This window comes from Pezoporus flaviventris, unplaced genomic scaffold (genome assembly GCF_033815535.1).
Source record: "Pezoporus flaviventris isolate CSIRO_AGI_PZ_B2104156 unplaced genomic scaffold, CSIRO_AGI_Pfla_v1 ptg000090l, whole genome shotgun sequence".
Lineage (NCBI taxonomy): Eukaryota > Metazoa > Chordata > Aves > Psittaciformes > Psittacidae > Pezoporus > Pezoporus flaviventris.
In genome coordinates this window covers 2,559,844-2,568,600 of record NW_026892638.1, presented here as the reverse complement: position 1 = coordinate 2,568,600, position 8,757 = coordinate 2,559,844, and positions in this window count along the sequence as shown.

The window sequence follows — 8,757 nt, the reverse complement described above, 5'->3', positions numbered from 1 at the left end:
CGGCCGCGGCCTCCCGCACAGGGCCCGGCCATGATGCCCGGCTGGCCGCACGGACAGCGGTGGCGGAGCTTGCGCCCCCTCCCCGCGCGGGAGCTACCCCCGGGCGGCGCCGCCCAACCAAGACTTCCCCCACAGCGCGCCAGGACCGGTCCTACGGGCGGGAAGGCGGCGCGACCCGGAAGGGGCCGCGACAAGTCGGAAGTGACGATCGTGGGTGCGCGGCAAGCCGCTGGGGTGGGTGCGGAGCAGCCCGAGCAGGAGCGAAGCGGTGGGGGGTGCTTTGCCTGCCGCGGCTCGGCGCTTACGCGGGGCTGTCCGGGACTGGCACTGCTCTGTTAAGACGTCTGTGAACGGCCTCAGCCAGCGCCGCCGCTTGGCCGTGCCCTAGAGGGCGTGTTGCTGCTGTCCTAGTGTGAGGTTTCCCCTGGAGCATGCGGGGCAGTGAGAAGCGTCTCTACAGACGTGCAGCACGGTTTTGCTCGGAAGGTTGTTTTTCTTCCTTGATATTTCTCAGTGTATACTGTGGCACGCTGCTTCGTATCTGTACAAACTGCAGTGTTTGGAGAGTACTGCAGTTGTAGCTGCCTGTGCAGCATCCAGGGCTACCATGTATAAATCTGTGCTCAGTTGTTAACAGTCTAAGCGTTATCTCTCTGCCTTGCTCCAGAAATATCCTAGTCGGTCAGAGCCTAACAGTTCTTAGACCTGTCAATAGTAAATATGCTGCATACATGGGCATCTACTCCTGCTAGCAGATATGTCCTCAGTGATGCACCACCTTTAGAGGAAGTGTTCACCTGATGGTTTGAAGTAATGTGTGCATTTCATATATATAATAAATTTCATATATTTTCATATATGTCTCACACATATGCATATTTCATAGAACTTTATTGGTTTTGACCTTTGACTGATGGTTCTTACTAAGCTGAAAGACTTTCCAATGGGATGAGGGCTTTAAAGTTTACAGTGCATCATGATGCAGGCAACAAAGTCATAGCTATGCTTCTGTGGCTGCTGAATGCAAGGTGCTGGTTTATTGCCTGTCAAACTTTTGCATCAGCATCAAATTAGTGATTATTTTTGCCACTGCGACCTGTCAAGGCTCCTGTGAAAGACATCACTCGGCAGATAATACAACCCTTTTGGTCAATGAGTTACAAGCTGAGGTAGTACTACCTTTGTTCAGTTGGTTCCAACAGTTGCTGAAGTAATGACCCATTTTCCAGTAAATAATAAGTTCAAACACCTGTGAGCTGGAAAATCACAGTATGTCACAGTATTATTTTAGCAGGAACATTACTTTCTGCTGCAAAGGCAAGCAGGTCATGCGCAGCTCATTAAGTACCATACTGACCAGACACTGCCAGAACCAAACGCCTGAACTCCGCAAGGGGGCCTACCTGAGCAGGCAAGAGACAAATCTGTATTTATTCATATCCTAACTGAAAGGAAATGGGTAAAATATGTATGTAGCTTGTCTTCTTTACAGCATTGTGTAAAATGGGGTAAAGCTCTAGTGTGGACTGTAGGTCTTAAGAAACACTAAGACAAAAAAATACAGTTTTAGACCTCAGTTTTTCTCTTCCCTAGTTTCTCATTGGAAAGGTTATGTCTTATGATCTCAAAATTAGTATATTGTCTCTGTCAAAAGGTGTTTCAGGTACTGCTTTTGTTTATATCATAGTGGTTTTACTTAACATGTAAGTAAAGAGGGACCTGGGCTGGATGAAGATACTTTCTGAAAGAGCAGAGTCTTCATCCACTGTTTTATATTAATTTCAGGGAATCACACTATCTAATAAGATATTATTAAAAGATTTGCCTACTCTCAGGCCTTTGATCTGAAAGTCATAATCAGTCTAAAAATAACAGATTATGAAGTTGAAGCAGTGAAAAGATGATGAAGAATTATGCCAGCACTTCAAACAGTGCATATTCCTAAAGGTTTGCAGCAGAAGAAAATGGAGAGGATGGAGGAGATGTACATCCCTGCAAGCTGGGCAAATGCACTGGGGTGCCTTGGTTGTCACCACAGGCTATTGTTCCACTGAGCCTTGCTGTCAGGAAGCAGCAGACCAGGTGGAAGAATGGGGTATGCAGAGTGGGATTAATATCCACATGCAGTTGCGTTAAGTCTGAAGAAGAAGGAGGTGGCAGCTGTCATCACAACTAACCAGCTTCCAAACAGACCTCTTGTTTAGTGAATGGTTCAGCCACGGGTCTAACGTCTCAGAACACAGCACTTCAGAGCTTAAGTCTTCTGAACATGTTTCGACCATTCCTAGTGCTTTTGACCATACGACATTCAAGGATAACAATGTGAAGAAAACTCAAAAAATCCAAGTTCTAACCATGGCTTTGCACAGTGCTCCTTTTCTCTGTAAAGCAGAAATGTCACAACAAACTAGCTTTTACCACTAGATGGCATTTAAGGATTGCGGTTTTTTTGTTTGTTTGGTTTTTTTTTTTAACGTCCTGAAACACAGTCCTGAAAACTGCCTAACTAGGCAAAATGATGGATTTCTAACAATTTTCTTCCTCTCTTCATGCAGTTTGGGCTTGAGCACACGAGTGAGTTATTGATACGGAAGCACACAAAGAACTAAAACTTTCTTGGAATAACTGTGAAGCCTGCCTGTACATGCAAAAAAAAAGTCAAATCTTAGCTTGTTGAATCAACTGCACTGCAGACAGCCACCGAAAATGGCTTGTTGCTGTCCCTTGAGATGATCTGATCTAAGTGCCACCAGCATAGTAACAGAGCAAGGCTTGCATATTGCCTCTACATTAGTTGGTACCTTAGAGAGAGAGTGATTCACCTACCTTTGAGTCAGCTTCTTTGTACCCCTCTCCTTAGGAATCGCTGCCCCTGGGAGATATCTGTATCTCTAGTGCTATAGAGTGAACAAACACCTTAACACAGGAGCCCAAGTTGCTCCAAAGTTGAAATGGTCTTCTCTGAAATTGTGATTTATGTTAACTGCAGAGAAATAAATATGGATGGCCCTTTCTTGCTATACAAGTGATAGCGTTGCCTGCATTTTCTCATTACCCCCTGAGCAGGTTGTCGCAAACATCACATGCAATTACAGAGCTGCTACTGTGAGTCGCTATCTACCTGACAGTAGAAGGTCATAGGGGCAGCACCAACCTAAACTCCTTGGCTTAGATGCTAACTCTGGTTTCATGTTTTATAAAGGCTGTTCAATTATTTTTTTTTCCAGTGGCATAAAGCTGCCAAATGTCTGACATCTTTGCTTAGTGATTGCAAATAAACTGACAGCTTTGCTTAGTTGCAAAGGCAAAAATAGATTAATGTAGGCAAGAGTCAGAGTAGTAAATGTGGGCTGTTATCTGAAGACAGCAAAGCTCAATACCAGGGCTTCAGGAACATCTGCCCCTAATGATTCCAAAATTATTGCATCTAACACTCTCTGGGATGCTACAGCCTTCTCTAAGAAGGATGCCACTGTAGGATGATCATGCTGGATTTGTTAGCTTGTGTCATATGTGAGAGAAACAGTGCTGTTTTCACATATTGGGGATGGGGCTTTTCAATATTAAGGCATTGTAATATTAAGGCTTTGCCATAGTAAGACTTTGCAATATTGAGGCTGGGGCTAAGTTACTAAGGGAACGAAACAAAGGGTTTGAAATACCATGACTTAAACAGATACACTCTGTGGTTAAAAACAATATCATCTTTGGGCAGCGGACACACTCTGTGGTTAAAAAGAATGGTATCTTTGTATGACCTATGGAACTAAGCCAGTGCAAACTGGTTCTGTAGTTAAACAGTAAGTGGGGGTGCTACATGTATGCCAGAGAGTTATGAAATCGAACCACAAAAGGAGATAAATAAATGAGAGGAAATGGCATATGAAATAGCATAAGGGGAGATGTAAACAGAGGCGAGACAGTTAGCATGTAGATTATATGCATCAGATAGGCTATAAGCCTTGGAGTACCCAAAAATGGAGAAACAAGGAAATTTGTGGATGGGGTAGGAAATATGAACCAAGGTTCTGCTTTTGCTGTGTGTGCCTACTTGCTAGGACACCTCCTTTTGCAAAATCACTAATAAATAGCTGCTTCACTGTTATGTCTAGCCCTATCTTTTACAAGAAAAGTTTCTATCTAGAGACCGTTTCTCGCGTCATGCATGCCCCACTTGTCAGTGCAGCGGCAGGAAAGATTATTCTTTCTTTTCTTGGGGTATGCGGTTACGATGTGCAATACCTGCAGTATGCTTGCACCCACGGAACGTGCCTCCCCACTCTGCTCTTTCTGGGTACCCATGTACAGTCCCACTTCCATCAGCTCCAGCTGCACTTCTGCTCAAGCCCTGCTGATGCTGCTCCTGCTCCTCATCCTGGCCTCTGGCAAACCTTAAACTAACAAGAGCCAGGCAACAGCACAGAAGTGTGTCGTTTGCCTGCATTCTGTGGACAGGGACTTTAGCATACACAGGCCTTAGCATGCCAAAGAAATTAAGATGACTTTGGTTGTTATAGAAAGAAAAACAGTCACACAGGCCAATATAGAGGTAAATGGCTCAGAAACAAGAAAGCTTCCTGTGACTTATTTATCATGTTATAGCAGGGCAGAAATGACCAATCACATGTGAGAACATGTGGGTGTTACACCTATTTGATGTGCAATACATACATGTTAGCTGCACAGCTTGCAGTCTTCCCACCTTGCCCCATCATGGTCGCACTACAGGTTGCATAGTTTTTAAGTTCCGGTTTTAATGAAGAATCAAAAGAAGCACAGAAGCATTGGATGGTGTGCAGGTGTGAATTTGTAATACATTGTAAACAGTTTGTTGACAATTAAAAGCCTGTCTTTAAAGGATATATTCTTGCAAATGCAGTCCTTTTTTATCAGGGTTACTGTGGAAAAAAAAGAGACAGTTTTTTGAGGGAAGGTAAGAAGCAACCTCATCATCAGGTTAATTAAAACAGGCAGCTTTGTTCAGTTGACTCATCTTTCAAGAGAAATTCTATAGGTGTATTATCAGTTAATTAAAAAATAACTGGGGTAGTGATCACAAAACTGCTGTAGTCATTTATGGCCATGGAGAGATGCATGTAACTATTCATATTGCAAAACATTAGGTTGAGAGTCTCAATTAGAGCAAATCAGGTGTGACCTCTTTTAGTAAGTATGCGGTATGAAACACCTGATCAGCCACTAGAAGCCTGATGAATTAAAAATTATCTCAACAGCTTTATTATCGGAATAAGAACCAAATTGGATTTAATCTAGTTAAAATGAAACCCAATTATATTTCAATTTTTTTAATTGATTATTAGATAATCAAATAAAATCCAAATGAAATCCAAATGAAACTCAATGACCAGGCTATCAGTGGTTTTGACAGGAAGCCAGACTTTTTATTTTTTACATTTATTTGGGCTGAGATGCAGGCAATGCATCTGTTTTTTATCTAGTATGTACTTTTTTCTGCAAAAAATTACTATCTTTTCTGGGGTAAAGTAACAGTCGGGATTGCGGGTTTTAGCTCTTCTTTTCATTCTCAGCAGCCTCTTGAGTCTGATTCATTCCTCACATCCAGAACAGCCTCCATCTCACTGGAATGGAACAAAAGTTGTGTCAGATAAGCAATGTTCAACATGATATCCTGTTCCCAATTATGCCCCTGTGACTCTCCTGTGTTTTCTCCTCTGGGGACTGATGTGTCCTGGAAGAGAACTTTCAGGTTGTACTTTTTTTTTTCAGAGTTTTCCTTCTGAAACAGGGTCTTCTAGTATAAACTTAAAAAGAGTATTTGTGGATGTACTGTAGGAGTTTGTGTCTGCCTTTAACTGTAAAGTTATGTTTGCATGTCACAGACACATGTTTCAATCTAAGAGGGTTTAGTGCTTTTATCATGCAATCTTTTTCAGTCATTCTACTTAGAAGGACATACCTTATTTGCGCCTGTGATCCTCATTAGAAATATTTGTAACATTTTCCGAAACCATTCCATCAAGGTCTAAAACAGATCAGGAAGAATATTTACAGCAAGGAGGGCACAAAATGTCACCAGGAAGGCTATACTCAAAGGGACACACCGTACTTTGCGTTAACAGCTGGGGTTCAGCTCACCTCTAAAAACGCTGCTGAAAAGCCAGAGAAGGAAGGTGTAGCAGATGTTTTGGAGGGATCGCTCTGCATTGTGACAAAACTTGTGGTGTCTTTCTTTTTTCACCATTCTGCTTAGTTGGCTTTCCAAACATCAATAAACCACAAAAATCAGCATTTCTTTGGTATCAGCAGAGCCCTCCAAAAGTTTTCCTCTTGCTGTCTATTAGGAAAGCACAGAAAGTAAGCAGGAATGCATCTGTGTTTTGAAAGCAGGAAGGTTAGCAGTGAAAATTCCCCCAAGACCATGGTTTCAAGGCAGTTCTGCGCTCAAATGTTTTTTTCTCTTCCTCAGAAGCTATCGCAATGGTTTCTTTCCACATGATGATTCTTCTTGAAAGCCAATTGCTTCCAAACCTTTGCATTAACCAGGGCCTTCTCTTTATATGGTATTTCTTGGCTGTCTTAGGCAGTTTTCCTGTTTTTTTCATAGAATCATAGAACAACCTAGGTTGGAAGTGATATCAAAAGGCCATCTGGTCCAATCAGCATCTTGAAAACCTCCACTGTCAGTGGCTCTACCATATCCCTGGGGATGTTGTTCCAGTGATTGTTCTCAGTCCATACTTAAGTTCTCAATCCATACTTACTAATATAGGTGGCTCTTACCTTGGGTATAGTGGTGTCCCTTACACCAGAACTTTATAATCTTTGTTAAATATTCCTTCTGGTGATATACAGTGGCTGACATAGCACAATGGAAGTTGAAAAAAGGATGGATGTAAAAATGGAGGTGAATGCGAAGTTTGCCCAAATTTATTACAGCAGGTAATGAGTTTACCATAAATATATATATATTTTTTTTCCTAAGACTTAACAAGTCTTAGTAAGTAAGTCGCAGTTCTACTGCAGATGTGTACTGTAGAGTAGGTCTCAGCAGAGATTTCACTGGCCTTCAAGCTCCCAGAGAAGGGGATATGGCAGTTCAATGTGAGTTTAAAGAGGAACACGTAGAGAAAGGTTGCTCCCAAAGTGGTAATGGCCACTTTTCTCACTTTTCCAACACAGATATGTGAAATTCCTATGTTAAAATTATCTTAATAATGGATAGCCTGTACTGCTTGTTTTCTACTACAATGTTCTTTTAAATCTCTTTGTGATTTGTGTATGCATAAACACACTCAAGTCACTGCAACATTTCTGTAAAGATCCTTGTCAGCTGAAAAATGTTATAGCTCCCTCATGTTACTAACCACACCAGAACTCACTTTCTGGATTTCTTGTTCAAATATCGAACAGTGCAAATTTGCGCCTAGTTTTTGAAGGAGTAGGAGGCTGGCTACAAGTGAGACCAACAAAAAGACAGACTTCTCACTGTTACTGATGTGTTTGATACCTGATCCAGCTACTGAATTAGTGATGATGAAACAACTTTGAAATAGTACCAAGACTGAATGAAGGCCTAAATTATGTATGACACCACTAGCTTTTTTCTCCCTCTTTCTTCACTCTCCTGTTCCCTGCCGCTATTGTTGACTGTGCTGTTGTTCAGCAGCCCTCTTTTTCGCTACAGATGGAGCACGAACATTTCCTAAAGTTGACATTCTTGCTCATAGCCCAGCTACACATGTCAGGAATGCTGTAGTATGAAAGTGTAATGCTACTTGCTGTCATGTCTCTGTTCAAATGACTTTTTGGTCATTAACTAGTCTCAGTAGCATCACTCTGGGGCAAACGTCTGTGTTTTCCTCTGCTTAATGAGAGGGCTGAGAGGAGAATTCTATTACCACATTGCCAATACAAATTAATCACCTCTTCACTGAGGAACATACTAATAGTTTTTAAGATGAGAGGAGAAGAATCTGCCCTGCGCTAGCTTGATTTTTTCAAGATATTTTAGTAACAAATGATGTATCTTTTACAAGAGTAGCAATCAGGGAGAGATACAAAAATACTGCTTTAGTCTTTGGGTAACTTTGAACATGAAACTGGATAACAATTAGGAACTTACTTGAACAGCTATAGTGTAATGAGAAATAAATGTATTTTCAAGCCATTAAAACTCTCAGAGGGGCTGGATAGCTGCCAGTGGCAAAGGTCTGTGACTTTGATACACTCATCCTGTTTAATGACTCTTCAGAGAAATCTGGAAGACTTCACAACACAAAACCTGTTCTTTATAGTCAAGCCTTTCAGACCACTTTGTGCCACGGGGTGGTGAAATTTTCTCCTGATTACTTTGAGCCTTTAACTCTCTTCAGTGTTTCTGATATCCTACAGGGCTGTGTGGAGGAATTGAAGATGGACTGCCAGGCCTGACTACAGAAAGTAACAACTTACGGAAAAGACATTCTCTGAACTGTTCAGGGCTGAAACCTGGGGCCAAGGGATAGTTCTTTCAGAAGTCATCATCAGAAACTGGTAATCATGACAAAATCCAATGGGGAAGGCAAGAGTGTCTTCTGAGTGGTTCCATGCCCCTCATGCTCCCATTTCTGCCATGGCCAGAGCTGAGAGGTACCAGATTCTCTGCCAGCTGCCTGCCAGCCCTCGACAAGAGTGGCCAGCAGGGTCTTGCTGTCCTGTGCCGGAGCAGCAGAGCCACAGACATGGGTCATGCCATGTGCAAGGGTGCTGTCCTGGGGAACTGTACTTGGGACCATC